The sequence below is a fragment of the Magallana gigas genome, chromosome 6, assembly GCF_963853765.1.
Source record: "Magallana gigas chromosome 6, xbMagGiga1.1, whole genome shotgun sequence".
In the NCBI taxonomy this organism is placed as follows: Eukaryota; Metazoa; Mollusca; class Bivalvia; order Ostreida; family Ostreidae; genus Magallana; species Magallana gigas.
Window position 1 is genome coordinate 13,776,417 of NC_088858.1, and position 18,146 is coordinate 13,794,562.

At 33.7% G+C, this 18,146-nt stretch overlaps 1 long non-coding RNA gene across 2 annotated transcripts in view; it reads right to left on the minus strand.

The window, feature by feature from the left end:
* The window catches only part of LOC105336842 (uncharacterized), a 57,957-nt gene that overhangs the window by 37,807 nt on the left and 2,004 nt on the right, over positions 1–18,146 (minus strand). For both annotated transcript variants that reach the window (XR_010715224.1, XR_901527.4), the window contains exon 2: positions 10,688–10,930. This is a non-coding gene — a long non-coding RNA (uncharacterized lncRNA). The remainder of the gene's footprint in view (positions 1–10,687; positions 10,931–18,146) is intronic.

An 18,146-nucleotide genomic window follows, 5' to 3' on the forward strand; every position in this document is an offset into this window, starting at 1 on the left:
TATCGATTCTTCGCGGTGACCTAAAGGTGATTATTCTCTGTCAATACTGGATGATGGCATTGACAATTTAATCGTTTAATTCAGTGATAACAGGAAATTATCTATTTGCTAAAACATTAGTGCTCTCATTAAAGACATTCTTACTCTCTCCTCCAGCACCATATTAAAAATGCAAATGTTTAGAAGAAACAAGGCATTGCTTCCACTCAGTATACTTTACTATTTTATGGCATCTGAGTACGCTTTGCTATCTTATAAGTGACATACAAACTTTTCTATTTTATGACAAAGCGCATACTTTTTCTATTCGATGAGAAGCTGTTGGAAAACCACAGTAACCTAGGTGTTCTGATGGCCATCAAAATGCTTGAATGTAATTGGGTAATTGCCTCACTGGTAACCTTATACAAGTCAAGTGTTGGTCAGGCTGGAAACAGGATGTAGCACTCTAACTCAATGACCGACCCATGTTGTACATAGGCGATACACATACCCTCAAAGAACCCTTAATCCCTGAGATCACATATAATTAGGGGGGTCCTCTGGCCAATTTAAAGTGACCATTGAGTATCAGCCTTTCTCCAGTTATCGGCTACTTGCGGAAATGTAAAAGGGACAGGTTCTATCAGATTAAGACTTTTAAAACTGAATTAGCAAGCATTAGTAAAAGTTTGACAAATTTACTTTCCACTTCACCCATCTTTCACATATTCTTTGAAGTCGAACCAAAGCTGAGTGTAACAATAATGTACAACTTGCAAATTAAAGAATAGGAACAGAAATTGGTGATGTCCTCTCAAACTGTGGCCCTAATTGTTATATATCAAACAATGTTCTGAAAATCAAAGCTAAAATGTGAAGCCTTGTGTAACAATGTATATGAGTGATCAATTCTCTTTGATTTTTTTTTGTACCATACTGTATGGACTAAGACTAGTATGGGAGGCATTGATTTAAAATCATCGAATTGGTCCACTTTCCTTCCCATGGGCTCTTAAAAACAAATGTATAGAACTAAGGTCTTTTTTTTGTTGTTGGTGTAAATGGTGATAATTAGCTGGGATGTAAATCGGCTTCGTTGTATAAAAACATAGAAAAACACAGATAATAAAGCATTAATTAGTGCCTTCTATTACAAAATACATCAAGTGAAACAGATGCATATTGACACACAGTGACAGCTGAAAACTTTAAAACCATGACAAAAGATACTCTGAAAGCCTTATAACCCTTAATTAAAGCCTAAACCAACTACCGATATCGGTAAACAACATTGGCAAAATTATACCAAGGTATGTACAACTTCTTGATTATGTAATTTGAAATTCAAATTACCACAACAAATAAGATAATCATGACAATAGCTTATATGTATGACTATTATGAAAACTGCTAAATGACGACAACTACAAAAATAACATTATGACAACAACTAGTGCAACATTTTTTATATGTATTGCACACTAAAATACAAAAATAATAGTTTTTATGAGCTTAATCTTGCTAACAGAATGGATAAAAATATTTTTACCAGTATACCGATATATGACATAAATTTTAAAAACAATTAAATTAATTATGACAACTGCAGCTATAGTAAGATTCAATCATGGAAAATGCAACAGCTTTTATTTACAACATGATCTTAATCTAACATAGCCTATCAGAGCTATATCATGTTAACTAATACCTATACAGCTAAATCATAAAAAAACAAATTTACAGCTATTAAACTCCTTTGACAAACAACATTTCAAATCATGTACATCTAAAGAATGACTTTTCAATCTTGCAGTTCTTGAGCATTTCATTTCTGTAAGCGCTCCCAAATATAACAACACACCTTAAAAAAGAAAAGTTTTTTAATGACAATAATTGCATGTAGAATTTCTGGGCAATTATTTCAATAAAATACATTACAATAACCCGTCTAACAGTCTAAATTTTATTGTCCAAAGAATGAATTCTTTGGATTTAGAAGTTTTAGGAACTTAAAAGCCTTCTTTACATTTAGGATTTTATTTTCTCATCCCTTTTACTGCACACAATTGTGCGACCATTTTCTGAATATTTAAATTTGTGATTAAAATTCATATTCAAAAATACTTTGATGAAATTTGACGACATTTTCAATAACATTACATATATTTACATAAAATGCACTTAAAATCATCTTTCTGATTTACTGAGCACTAAATTGAAGGCCTAATATCAACAATCAGACCCAATCTTCATTTCAGTATCAGAAATAAATCAGGTTTCAAAACACTTAAATTCAGATCGTATTTCAAACGCAAAATTGGACCCTGTATGAAAATCACAAAAGCCTATAGAATCCAAAGGCAGACATACTTTGCAAAAAGTGCATTCATGATATGTTTACAAAGATGACAATTTTCAAGATACCCGATTTACTGGCTTTTATGAAAGTAGAAAAAAGACACAGTTCAATTTTCAGTAATTTAAAGTTTATATTCAAAAGTTACACGACGGGATTTCTGCATTACTGAAAACAAGCTCTTCTTTTTGATAAGCAGAATAAGAATATTGTACTTTTGAGAAGTGAGCCCATGTTAAAGTGAGGAAGCACCAATAATAAGTCCGTTTACTTTGGTGGAAAGATCTTAAGTTTACAATAGAAGAAGACAATGATCTTCTTAAAAGCAAGGTAACTGTTCTAACTAAATCAAACATTGTGGTTTTTGCGGATCAAGCACAAATAAGGATATGATCCCTGCTAGTAGAACTGTCAGCCAGCCTAGAACAATATTGACACATCATTCATAAATACAGTGCCAAAAATCAATATCGTAATCAATATCGGCTCAGTCAATAGGCTTACTCGGGATCTCGTTTGCTTTTCAAATTTGGGAAAAAGATTTCACTGTCTGTGACTTAAATCTTTGTAATTAATTTACTAACGTTAAGCAAACATCCGGCGTGGAAGAACCGAGAGACAGCCCTGAGGGGGTACACACAATGGTCATTGTCAAAGGCAAGGATTTAGTTAGAGATTTTTTAATTTCATTCTATGTCACTTTTAATCAAGGTATATCCTTTAGAAAGACAGTCCTCAAGGGGTCTTGAATAAAAAGAGATAACCGACACCCATATCCCCTTTACTTAAAGATGAGCATACTTTGCACATACATAAGTGCATGCAATTAATTAAAAAAATGCCAAAAGCACCCCAAAAAACATTAGGTGAAATGCTTAAAATGAAGAATGAATGATTCATCGAGATATTCACAAGCGCCTGAACAAATCCCTCTTAAATTTCCTCTTCAAAGGTGAAGTGCATAGAAATTGCACCCCCGATATCCTGTTTAGCTCAAGATATTGAAATGAGAAGATGACTACCTGACAGCAATTCTCTGTCACTTAGAAGGTTCACTATTTTTAGCTGCATGCTCTCTGAACCTAAGAGATTATGAAACATTGTCATCAATGCCATCATTTATCCAACGCCAAAACCACCCAGATAATAATGTGAAGTGAGGAACTCAAAGATTTAACATCTACACTCTTGTTTGCTTAAAATTTTCAAATTGGAAGACATTAGCAGATAATACAGTTTCTACTCGACCATGTACAAGTGGTCGCCAAACAGGGTAAAACCACAGGTGTACGATACAAACTGAGACCAAGTAATGCACCCTATTTAAAATGCAATAGATTACATAACCATTTTTGTATAAGTTTCTCTCTGCAGCTTAAAAATCATATCTTCTGTCCAAAATATGAATACCTCCTTCTAATTTACTAGCTGTTAAAGTATTATTTGGCTGAACTACTTTTCATTCTGTTCAGAATTCACAAAAAATGTTTATCTCCAGATTTTTTATATTTTTTATCTCGGTAACTACGTAAAAGGCATGAATTTCCATTAACCAACATCTCAAACCTGAATGCATTACCAAGGTCACAGGATGTATTTTATGCTAACTAATGACCTTGACCTTTATCATTTGGTTTGCAGTGAAATGAGATTAAGAATAATGCACAAGTGGCTCTATGAATAAAGAAGCTAGCTCTGGGGATCAGCAGGTAAAAAATCACATCCTGTCTGACCTTTGACCTTAAAGCATTAGTCATATGGAGGCCCCATACAGGAGAACATAAAAGGAAATGGAAATCTTGCACTGGTGGTCAATGTTTGCTCTATCACAGATATCATCAAGTGGCCTCTCCCAACCACAAGGAAGAAGTCGGGGCTTTGTAATGTTAGATATAGTGTGCTTTATTTAGTCATGTTGATCCCAACGGTAAATATTGGATTAGAGAATGGTTAACCAACATGTAAATAAATATCACATCTTTTCCCATGTATCTAATTCAACACGATAATATTGAAAAATTAATTAACTTCTGTTTTGGATACCCTGGCAGCTGGCTTGTTTGGCATAAAGGAGATACTGTGTACGTATGAACTTTGAAGACCTTCAAAACAAGGTTGTCAAGTTGCCATATTAGGATCTGTTGTTTTTTCAAATCTCTCTGTTACAGTATTATTATCCATTAAAAATAAAGGACTGTTTATCTACATCATGTACAGAATCAATGATGCATTCATAAAACAATCAATTTGTTTTAACACTTAAGCTTCTTTTCAAAAAAATTGGTCAAAACCTTTCAAAACAGGTTCTTTTCAAATCACAAAATCTCTGAACTTTAATTCTGAAGGAAGTAATCTACCTTTCGGATAAAGTAGTTTAATTGTTTGTGGAATAATTAGTTTACTGAGCATTTACAATTACAGTGTACTTGTACAACTAATTTCTTTTCAGTTTTACTCGACAAGGATTTCATTTAAATTGGTCATTTAAAAAGGGGGGAAATGATAAAAATCTCCCCCAAAGATATCCAATTGATAAATCCAATTGCCTCACAGGTGTGTTAACAATTCAGTCCAATTTCTGTCTTCGATTGACAAGATTGCAAAAATCGCCTCTAACCTCAAAGAACTTTTAATACAGGGGGGATCTAAATCCCCCACCTTATTGCTTGTACTTGTGTTTTGTCAGAACTATCCCTATAGAGAGACATGTGCCATTGGTGATAATGGCCTGATTAAAGCCTTATTTATCAGTTTTCTAGATGAAGAAACTCTGTGTGATTTTTATTTTTGTTGACTCTTCATGTTTGTTAAGACCATTTTGGTTGGCCAGACTGTTGACATAGTCAGCAAGTTGGACTACATAGACCAGTTGGAAGTGTGCACATAATTTGGGTTCTAGCTCCCTCCCGTAGTAAATGAAAAAATTCCACCGAAACCAGAAAAAACAACTAGCAAAACAAATACTGTTATCATAAATCAACTCACTTTATGACAGCTTTTACACCTCTGGGGAAAAAGTTTTCTCTTACAAAAAAAATCTAAAAAAAAAAAAATTATTTAAATCGTTCACACTGAGAACCAAATTTAACCTTGATTTCCACAATTTACATAGGTATAATGCATTGTGAGAAATGTGAAGATTAAGAAAAACTTTCTTTTGTATTAATTGTACACTAATGTAGCAGTAGGAGGGAAGTCATTCAGAAAATTGACAGAAATTAAAATATCTTTCTGACATTCTCAGCAGGGGAGATGCAGTTCTCAATGAACTTCAAGCACCAGCTAAGCAAATCAACAGGCTTTCTTAATTTTCCCCATCTATCAATATTTGGGTTCAATAAAATAGCAATTGCTTCCATTAGGCTAGGAAGATAGACTCCCTCCCTCTTAACAAGATCCATATTTTGATTGCATGACCTGTTGATGAAAAGTTAATCGTTCTTACTATTATCTAATGTCATATAATCTCTGTAATGAAATTCTTTTTTTCCATCCAAACTGTGCTATATTTGATGACAACAAAAATGATGTCAACCCATTTTCCGATTACTGCCTGTCAGAATTAACTGCAGTCAAATTAACAATTTCCTTCGCTGCCATTGAGAAGTGAGCAAGAAAATAGAAGGAAAATGACATTAGCAATGCTCATAAAAAGTTCAGGAGAGTTTAAAGACACTAAATTTTCAATACAGACGGTATTTAACTTCCATAATTTGTCCAAAATTGATATTAGTGTTGTGAAAGAATACTAATAAAAGTACACATGAAGCCATATATGCCTGTAATTTTTTAGGAAGGACATTTAATTAAAAAAAATCATCAAATACATGGCAGCTCTCGAACGAACCTTACAGAATGCTTCCTCGTATCTTTAGAGATTTTACTTTCTGTGAGAGAATGCTAATTGATTTTTAAAAACTATAATTTAAACAAAATGAATTTCCTTAATAGCATTTCTCAAATATCCTACCTGGTCAATTTGGTACAAAGTATAACGCTCTCAAAAAATGACTATAAACATAGTTGGACTGAATAGATTACAATTGGTGTCTAAAATGGTGAAATTCTAGAAGGAGAAAATGGCCATAAATATTCTTTTACATGGGATGAAAATTAGTCAGATGTCCATTTCGTAATCATGGCTGATACTAAATACAGCATTTGATACGAGGCAGATTACGAAATACCTCTTTATGTTACTGAATATAAAAAACTAGAGATGTGGGGACGAAGAACAAATACACTTGGAGATAATCCGATCTTTATAGAACCTGTGTACCGGTATATAAAATAAAAATAAAAAATTAACCCGGTATTTTTGGAGGATAGATATCGAGGAAACAGATAAATTTGTGTGATGATATCTTCCAGTGTGACCCTGATACACGGCATACATCACAGGCCTTGAAGTGAAGATGTTTGGGTTTTGTTGTAGCTCAGTAAACATTGAGGACGTGGAGAGACAACAACATAACTAAGTTGCTGCATCCCTGTGTAACAACCATTCCTCAATTCAAAAATCTCTGCGGTATTCACAGCTAAAAAGCTATATAACAAGAATAATCTTTCCTTTTAGTGGAAAAGCTTTCTTTCTATTTTTTGTAACCTGATGCACATCTGACAGATTAACAAGCCCACGTATAAAATAATTCAATACAACGGATACATATCCTCTTTAGTGTACAACAATGCCAAAAGGAGACTGATAATACACAATTCCATAGCCTGAAATAATTTATAAACAGTATACATTACAAATAAAAGATTTCCTCTAAATGACAGAGAGGCTTAGAGGAGATTATGGTCCTTTATGTGCAGATAATTGGGGATTATTCCCAGGAACCTCAAAATTGGCTCAAATCACTCTGCAACACGGAATTCACCAGTATATTCACTCAATTTCTGATAGGATAAATGTGTCTACTTGAAATACGAATGATATACAAATAGCTTTCTAATGATAATGTACATCGGATGGTGAGTAATGCATGAAGGAAACCAGAGAATCGCATTTGGTAAAAAAAATGTAATAATTAAGTACAAATCTCATAGTTCTTTAAATACAGGAGGGGAAAAAGTCTTTAATTTTGTTTAATTTAAACTTAAAGATAGATATTTTATGACACACTATTAAGGCTATAGACACTTTTACTTGGAAGATTTTATCATTTTCAAATGGTCCTTTTATGAGGTTTAAAACCGCAATGTGTGGAGAGAAAAAATGTATCCTCCACATAACTTATCTCACCCTATTACAGTGTTGTATCCCACACCCTGCCAAGTCTACGGGAAATTTAAATGTCGGCAGTAAAACACTGCGAGACCTTTGGTGATAATTTCTACACTTATACATCAGCCCGAGTTTGATGATGTATAAATCAGCCTTGAGAAAAAAACAAAGTTCATTCACAAGAAAAATCTCCCTCGACCGCAGAAACCGGTGTTTTCTGTCGCCTTCAATTTTTAGATTCATTTGCCCTACATGTACTTGAAAAATTCGTTCAGTGAGAGAAAAATCACTTCAATTAAAATGTTACCCCTCGGATTAAATCTTAAATTCTTCAGCTGACATTCACATTTCATGTCTATAAATTCTACCATCAGTCAACCCCCACCCCTCCCTCTTGTGTACAGCTATTTGGAATGCTTATAGGGTCATCATTTGCATTTCCCACAATGGGTGCCGAATGAAAAGAATTGCTAGCGGCCCATCAATCAGCTTACACAATGGGGGACACCCTGTTATCTTGTTTTACTTGACAATTAATTTGTTGACATTATATTCAGTTTCTCAGATTCCATATTTCGTACACCTTCACAGCAGGCTGTCTCAACCCTGCTCACAGGAAGGAGAATTGGATCTCGCACACAATAGCAAGATTCCTCATGGATCAAGAAGCTTGCAATTTATTACACTGTATCTTTCCTACACTGATGTTTGTTTTCATTGCGTGAAAGTGCATGTTACGTAACAGCGCTTTTTGCACACAATAACAATTTGAGCAGAAGAAGGAAAATACTTTTATGTTGATAGGCTAGGAAGTGGGTTAACATTGTTTTAGATAACCTTGAGATCTGCCAGTACATCCGAGGATTCTTTTTATTATACAAAAACTATATCAAGAAAACCAAAAATTGATGTAATCACAATATAACATTTCACAAAGTAAGGATTTTTTCTTCTGGGTGTGTAAAATTATACACTCTCTCTCTCTTTTCACAATCTTTCTATCTCTTGTGAGCTACTAACATGTGACAAGTAGATTAGAAGTCTTCCAATTAAGGAGGCCTTCTAGAGGCAGCAAGAGTATGTCACAATTAAGATGCAACACATTGTTAGAAAGTAACTTATGACCGAGTGGTTCTAAATAAGTCAAGTGGAATTAAGATTTACTGATAAAAGTAGCCTTACACTCTCCAACAACTTTTATCCACTTGAGCACTGTCTGCTTTAAATCTAAAGAAGCTGGGGTCGGCTGTGTGTGGTCTAAGGGAGGCAACTCTTACTGAAATTGAAGTTGCACAAAATTTTTTTTCTTGCTACTGAACGTTAAACCCTCATGAGTAATTGTATATGATAGTTTCACCAAACTACTTAAAAACATCAAAAACTACAGATTACTACTGAAAATGAAAAGAAAAAAAAATGTGTAAAGTAAATGACAACTTAGTGACATTGACAATTGAAAGCACAACCTCAGAAGTTCTTTTTTACTGACATTAAAGCAATTTAAGTTAAAAGATAGTATCTACAGTAATCATGAGATGTGTTGTACAAATGACACTCAGAGATGGCCACATCATCCAAGAAATGATCACAAGGAATCTGCCACAACCGAGACTTAATTACTAACTGCTAGGACATTAAGGCATTTAGTGACTGCCAGAGCTAGATGGAAGAACACTTTTATCTAATTCACTTGATGAAAACTTTTTAACGCCATAAATAATATTCATAATGTACTGGTCTAATATATTACTGGTATTTTTAAGACACGTTAGTCAGTATTTGACACCCCCTCCCTTAAAAAAGAAAACAAAAAACCAAACTTTAGCAACCTTTGTTGATAACTGTTTATTATAAATGTTAAGGTTAGTATCTATGTGTCAAGTTTATATATAAACATATCCTGGGTGGGAGAGAAGCAATAGGGGTTATATAGTACATTAATTGCTGCACTAGCTCTGTCATCACGTTTGTCTCTCTGTTTCACGAAAATGACCTAAATTAGCGGCAGAGGAGATTGAAGTGTAACTGCGTAAGGTGTTTGACATGTGTGGTCTCATGTTATTCTAAATTTCACAGTTTCAGAGTAATTAAATTAAGATTTTTAACCAGGGAACCATGTCATTATCTATAATTGTATTTGAAAATATGGTAAACTGAAATTAAGGCCCCTACTTGAAAGTATTGTTCAATGCGGGAGTCAAAGCTCTTGTAGATGGGGGATGACTAATTTGGTTAGTGTATTTAAATACTTGAGTTTCCCTTCATCTTAACAAGAGAAATGAAATAAAACTGTATTATAATGAGTACCTGATAAAAAGATTTGACAACACATGTCAAACCAAAAATGTTCACTTCTCAATCTAACACAAGGGCCCATTTACTCAAACGCCAAAATTTAACAATTAAACAGGAGGAAAGGAAATAATTGACCAAATTTGGCTTTCATTATGGGAGCTCAATAAGAAAGCGAATTGGTCTATTCTGCATAATGGTTGGATTTTGATTCTATCTCTTTCAGTAAAGATGATACCCGCAACGAAACGAAAAAACATGGCAATGCTATTGTTCCCCTATGCCAGGTCGATTTAAGAGTCATCCCTATTGTGGGGCTTTTCTATACCTTTCTCCCCAAGTAATCTATCAAGACTCAATAGCTGCACAAAAAATTATTAACTGAATGTAAATTGATGAAATTTAAGACACCTGACGTATTGTTATACCCCGAGAGATTTTTATCTCTCTGTGTGTTCGTGGAATGAAATTCCTGCATCATTAAGATGAGAATATATTTTCTTTCCCTTGGCCATTAAATTGTGTTATATGAATACTGATAAAGTACTCGCCTGATTGCAGTATCATAATTAATCATGCATCTTCATCTTAAACTTTTCACTTCCCACTTGTCTAATTAAAAAGAAACCACAGCAATATATCATGTCACATCCATATTTGCTGGTGTGAATTTTAAACACACCAATTTGAATTTTTCATTACTGGATCATCTCACAAGAAATTCATACTGATAAGAAGCATGACTTTAATTCAGTGGCCAATGATTTATGTCTAGAAAGGGAGAACTTCTTTCTGTTGTGTGTGCTATGAGGGATATATCTACATACCTATGGTCGCGGAGTACAACATGACCCAGTCTCCATGATCTCCACCAACATTAAGGCAGTCATTCTTTTCCCTTCAGAACAATAATGCTGAGGTCATTTCCATTAAAAAGGTGATGAAATTGGGGTCAAATGATGAATGGTGATGAATTTGTAGGCAGAGTCACACAGAGTACTTATAAAACAGCTGTCCATGATTTCCCTTGTCAGCAAGCCATTTATTTCTTTCATCGCTAATGAGTTCACCTACAATACACAATAAAATATCAGCAAATAAATTGACATTGAATGTTTGTCTTTTTTTTTTGTATGCCATTTCCTGCTTATGGCTTATGATGAGAGAGAGAGAGAGAGAGAGAGAGAGAGAGGTAGAGAGGTTTGGTGTGTGAGAATAAGTAAATGTCCAAGTTCACTTAAAACACCTGTTATGCGTCTGTCATTACACAGCCATACCTATAAGATGTTTTCTTGTTATGCTTGAAAATAGACAGGGAACAGGAGAAAGATTAATCTTAAATCTTGCTGTCAAATATTTTTAAACAAACTGAGTGGAGTGTGATGCTTAGTGCCTGGGATACCTCAAATACTGCTCTCTGTCACGACTAACATTGACCACCAGTCAAGACAGCCAATACACATCAGAAACAATCTCTGCAAGCATCCTCCCAACACTTCAAGGATTCATTAGTAAACATGGACCAGAAATCTTTATCAATCATTTTTCAATAAATCATTCTCAAAGTACCCAGCAGGCAGTTACAGAAGTTATATTTCTCCTTCTTTATTTCAAAGAATTCTCTTCTTTTTTCATTTGCAGAGAGCAGGTCTATCGCCTACTTGCTCAAAAATTACTCTTCTTTTTTTTTATTTTGCAGAGAGTGGATTGAAGCTTGAAAACAATTCATCCATACACGCAGGTCAATGAGATGAGGCAGACAAAATACCTGAATTAACTTACAACATACCGATGCAAATTCATTATACAAATTGAAATTTTAATATTCTTGCCATGAATGTCAGCGTTCCACAAGTATTCAGAAAACTCGCATTGTGATGATGCCTTGCTAATGTAATATCAAGGGTTAAAACCTTTGTCAATACATTATAATGACAGCCTTTGCTTCATCTCTCTTCCAAAAAACATCTTTCATTGTGAATTGATCCATTACCCTGCACCTAATAAATCTACACCAAAGATGTATTTTTGGCAGTGCGACTGGTAACAGAAAAGGAAGCATCATTATCTGAAGTCACCTCTGACACCATTAAGGGGATGTTCCTGAACACAAGGCACCTCAATTCACCTCTTGTTACCTCGATTCACCTCTTAATGAGAGACTGATACACCTACTACCAAACACTGCACCTCCTCTGCAATTAGCAATGTAATTGAGAGGCATAACATTGTATAAAGGTCAACTCTTATTGTAATTAGTGTTTCCATGTCCTTATAAACAATATCATAAAATATATCTATAGTGCAACTTGACTAGACAGTGAACTGCCTTGTTCTTTTATATGTAAAAATTTGAGACTTGTTTTATTTTTGGACTTTTATCACTTTTGTTAATGATTCTTCTAAATATGTAAAAGGTATATTTGATGAGCATTAATTTCACGGAACCAATTTTTTATGTACCATTTATAGGAACTTCAATTCCCGATTCATAAATTACAGTTGTTTTTCAAGAATCCTTTCACTGCCACATGTTACAGCGTCGTAAAAAATCTCAAAAAATGTTTTCAACAATATAGGATGCGACAGAAATAGAACTGTGATTGAACAGAAATCCATCTTAAGAGTCCGCGGAGATCCAAAGTGCTCGTCATTGCAACGTGGGTTGCGGAACATGGCGACATGTTCTACAGACAATCAGTCTATAAAACAAAAGGCTTCAATACGTCATTAAGAACTGTGGGTACAATATATGTACATGTAATACTAAACCTGGGGGAAAGGTGACACCTCTATTCAAATATTCTTGAAGAGACGATTAACAATATTAACCAGGAGGGAGGGGGAATGAAGTAATTTTATACCTTTAAATACAGGAAATTTTTTATGAGAAATGTGGTTTGATAGTAGATGTATTCTACTGTTCAAAAGAAACACATGTAAAACACCAGAATTTCGTTTTACTCTTGCGTAACAAGAAGCCACATCAAATTTGTCTAAATCCCCATATGCTGAATTAATAAAACCTATAAATCGCGACTTAGGCATCTTTTCACAAATATCAGTCATAATCCAGCCATCAAAAAGAAAATGTGTACATATAAGAACTTGCAGCTCTTCATAAAATAATAAAATTACAACATAAACCTAGTTAATAATTTGTGCCAATCATTGTAATCTGTTTGAACACTATTCAATATTAAGTGCACTGCATGGGTTTGAGTGCTGCATGCACTAATACTAAAATTTAGCTTAAAATATGACGAGGGAAATGAGTTCAAAACATTTCTGAAATGCAGATTGGAACAAAATTCAACACAATATTATGCAATATGTCATCAAGCCATTTTGTCAACAAATTATCTGTGTGGGAGACATGCACTAAACTAACAGAAAAGACAATGAAGATTCTCGAGCTCCTTTAAAAATTCGGCAAAGCCTTCCTATGACTTATTCAGACATTAATGATCCAAATTAAAATGAAAGTCTCCTTTTTCTTTCTTAAACCATTTGCTTGCTTTTTAAAAAGGCATTGTGCATGTCATTTAGATAAAACCATTAACCTTGAGAACTACAAACGGTAAGCCATAAAATGGAAATGTGCCCATAAAGGTGTTTATGATAGTAGACTTTCTACATAAATTGTCCTGAAGACGTTGGTTAATAATGAATTCACAAATCTAGGTTGTGAAAGAGGCTCAAGAAAATGGTGACCCTTGTTCAGTTTTAAATAATTTATGTTCATTTCAGTGGTACTTCTTAAGTGAACAGCTAATCAAATATACAAAATATGTAAATATCCTTGCCGAAAATAGAGCAGATTTGCCATGCGGAAATGAAATCCTTTCATCCATTCCCTCGAAGGGTCAGTGCTGGTGAAAGACTCCAATCAAATATTATAATGAATTTGAATTCTTAATAAGTCATTTAATTGCTTGGTTTGTAAAGTGTTGCATGTACTTCACATATTTATGATCCTAATGACAAACTGTATGGAGAAGTACAATAACAGTTGTGTTTAGACATTTGCTTAATTGCTCCGAAATTCTTAAGTGTTGTCTATTACGTCCAAGGAGAACTTGAGGATAATGTTAGCATATCTACATTCATTCAACATGTTTAACACATGTAGTTTTTATCAAGTTTACTTAATAAAGGTGGGCGTTCCTTTGAAACTAACTCTCAATTTTTATGACATCTTGAGAGGTTTAAGAGGTATTAAACAACGCTTAATTTTCAAAACTTCTTTATAATTTTGGCTTTTTATACCTGCAATGTCATATCAATTACAGTACTCATAAATCTATGGTTGAAATTGTGATAACATAAGCTTAATTTTTATTAATTGATCTAGCATAAGAAATTATTTCATGAGACAAATTTTTACCTTTGACTTTTTTATGACCTCTTTTAAAGCCATGAAAATTTTGTAAAAAAAGTTAATACCAAATTAGATTGCTGTGTCAAGTTAATGAGGTTATTCAATTCAATTTGATCCCATGAATTAATAATGAATTATTTTTAACTGGCCACAAAATGGTGGGGGTTGGAACTCCATGGTACAACAACAATTATGCACATTTTGTGGAGATGTGTGAAATCTCTGTTTAAATTCAATGCATTGTTTCTAAAGTAGGCCTACACATGAAAAAAACCTGCCAAGTACTAGCAATGTACATGTACTTGAATGTACTACACGTACTAACAACCTTGAGCTAGCTAGAGCACTTGGCCACATGAAGTTTCCAGACTCTTGAGTGTCGAGAATTATTCATCCCCACACTTCTTTCTTAAACCTTGTCACGTAGATTGAAACAACAGAAGACGTGTGCGAATTAAGGCCCATATGTTGTACTTCATTTCCATGTAGAACTGTCACACAAGTGACTGGTTTTTATGCCAACTGAGACTTTAATTAATACATGAACCTGACAGAACAAAAAAACAACAAATCTGGCTAAAACAAATGTATATCTTTCTGTCATTTATAGATTTGATTCTAAGACACAAAAGTACAAGTTACTCTTGATTTAATTAATAATAATTAAAAAAATTACCGTATCAAATTCCAATACTCTCTGAAGTCTTTAACTCAAACAATAAAAAATCTTTTAAACCCCATTTTAAAAATTGCAGTGCATTGGATGGTACCTAATTGAATACATTGAGATGGTGGAATACCCTCAATAAACGATTAGAGGTTGTGTTGAGCTTGTTAACACATTAACAACATCAAAGACATTCAAGGTGGCATCAAGTTTTTTTTACGACAAGAGTTTCAAAGCTCTCGTATCTATTCAAGAATGTCCGTGGTAATATTACTCTTCCTGAGTTGCATGGGTACTATTACCTTTCCTCGTAAAATTCTAACTCTCCCCCAGTGTGTGATTTAGGACTCAATAACCAATTCCGGGATTACATGAAACAGTACTGGCCACACCCAAATGGGAGTTATTTCTATGTGGGGGTGCCTGAAAGTGACAAAGGCTGCACGACTTTGAAAAACCTTCGAGCAGTAAACTGCACTCGGTCAACCATCAGGGGAGGGAGGGGACCAATATACTCACAACTTGATTCAATTAACTGGGAATAAATTTAACAAAAGACTCTAAACTCGCAGATAATCGGTCAACAATCACCTTCACAAAGCAAATCAATCGAAGGGCATTAGATGATATCAGTTTTAATATGGTTATAAATGTAGGAAGCAAGTAGAGCTTGTGCTGCATTATTATTGGAATTCAATTGTCAACATTCGGCATGTGATAAGATAAACAGAAATGTGGCTTTTAAGCACACAGTTCAGGTCTCTTTGGACCCCCACAGTGCTGGCATTGCTTTTAATTTACTTTCAACTTATTCCATTTCATTGTTGTGATATTTAAATGCACTACATACACAGCCCTATACACTGCTCATATAGAAAACCTGTTACACAATGGACAATCTGTCCCTGTCATTCCTGCACTAGGCCCTACTCCCTCCCAATCCACATTTAGTGGATCCCTGGTTCTGGAAGAAGAACTTCATGACAGTAATTGTATATTTTAACTTTCCTCCCAGAGTTCATGGGAGTATTTCTAGGGATTTTAATGAGTAATTGACCTATTATGGTCGGTCAAATCACAGAGATGTCAGTTTGGATCCCGTTAAGTTCTTCCCCTGTACTTGGTGACTACCCGTCCATGTTTATGACTGTAATTGCCATGCATGCATGCTACAACTCACAGTCCTGTGATCGTGATGCTTAAACTGCAACAATGTCGGTTTTGTTTTTGTTTTTAATAAACCAAAATTTTCACCAAATACATGGGAATTCAAATTTTATAAAAATACTCTCATTATATCTATCAAATTACCCCTAAAAGTATAGATTCAATTTCTGTCACATGTCTTAATTTGTTAATAATTTTCACATAATTGACCTGCAAGCAAAAATTGCTCTGTTGAGTAGATCAGTACTAGATAAAACTTGGGAAAAACAAAAACAAATTTCATACTGTTATTATCTTAATTTGCATGAGCATTCACATCATTGGATTTCGAGTCTAAGTGTATGTGAACTTTGATCCTGATCTGAATGACCTACTGTGGTTTATACTTAAACAATTGGATTGTGTACTAACAAACCAACTCTCTTACAACAGAAGTACCAAGCAGCAGAAGTAGTCATCAGTACTACTTCAACTTATACCTTCATAAACTGCGTTTTGGTATATGTATACTGATAAACTATATGATCAAATCATGTGAGCAGATTTAATCATGGCTCATAAAATTTTGATACATGCCTCTGCTGTGAAAGATACAATGGACAAATAACTATGCATTTTAAATAAAAACTATAGATGCATCGCGAAGAATTATACTAACTAAAATATAAGTAGAATTTGTAAATTTACATATTTTCAAAGTTTAGAAAAATCCACAGGACACGAAAAACCATAGCAGTCTTAATATTATAAATGGAACATTTGTTTTGCTACATTAAAACATTACAACCATGTCTGTGTTAATAGTAATATGCAATGGCAGATGAAAGTTTATAAACAATATCAAGAAAGAAGTTTGATAAAATATTTTGAACTCTCTATTTGAGACTAAGGACATGCAACATGAGAAAAAGCAACGGTCAGAAAAGAAATTAACGCACAATGAAATGGCTTTAAAGTAATATGAGCTGCAATTTTCAAGTTGAAAATTTTTTTACGCAAATGTTTGTCTATACTAAAATAACAAAAAATATCATGGTTTTTAAGTTTCTGTTAGCCATATATTTGTGAAAAAGGCCTTTAAGAAGCCTTAGTTGGAGCAAAATTGAATTTTTGTCCTCTTTTTAAAAATTGATCTGCTATATCCCTTAGATGAAAAATCTTTCCTCTGACGAAAATTAATGATTTTTTTCAAATCTTATTTATTATAAAAGTTGAAGGTACATGTACACTCATTATACTAGCAGGTTTTTACAGCAAAATAAAATTCTGAAAAATATAGCTCATATTGCTTTAACCCAATATGGCACATCCCTTAGTTAGGAGTTTGATGAAGAAATCCAATACAATGACACCTTCTTTGAAAATAAATTAATTGTATAAATAAGGAAGAGTGAGGTCAGGATCATTGGTACAGTTAATTAAGGTCAGAAAACTATGATAAGCTTATTCATACATATTTTAGAAGTTTGATGAAAACAACCTTAAACAAACTTTGAAAATGAACATTTTAATAGCGAATGAAAAAGAGAATGAAAAGAGTGACAAATGGTAGACACAACAGATAGACAGATACAAAAAAAAATGATGAAGAACTAAAATTCAATTCCAAATGATAACAATCTCATTTTTTCAATGGGTCTGCATTTTATAAGAATATCTGCTTAAAGAGGAATAACTCTTATAAAATAACTATTTTTAAAGAAAAATTATTTTATTTTAAACCATTATTTTCTAAACAGGTGTTGGTGCATTCATTAAACCAATATCAATTATCCATGTCAATATTACTTTTCATGTATAAATGTATAAAATTGGACACCTCTTGATTTATTAATAAGCAATTACGGTACTTAAATCCTGTTTTTGTGACAGAAGCTGTATTTACATCCTTAGTATTAATACTGTACATCTTTGCAGCACCACAGATCCCCCTCCCCCACCCCCAATCTTTTAAGGGACAACTAACATGTGCATAAACAGAATTGTACTTTTGGGTTCCACCATTGTTCCCCCCCCCCCTTCTCTACAATTTATACAACTTTAAGTTACCTTGCAAATTACAATGTCAAAA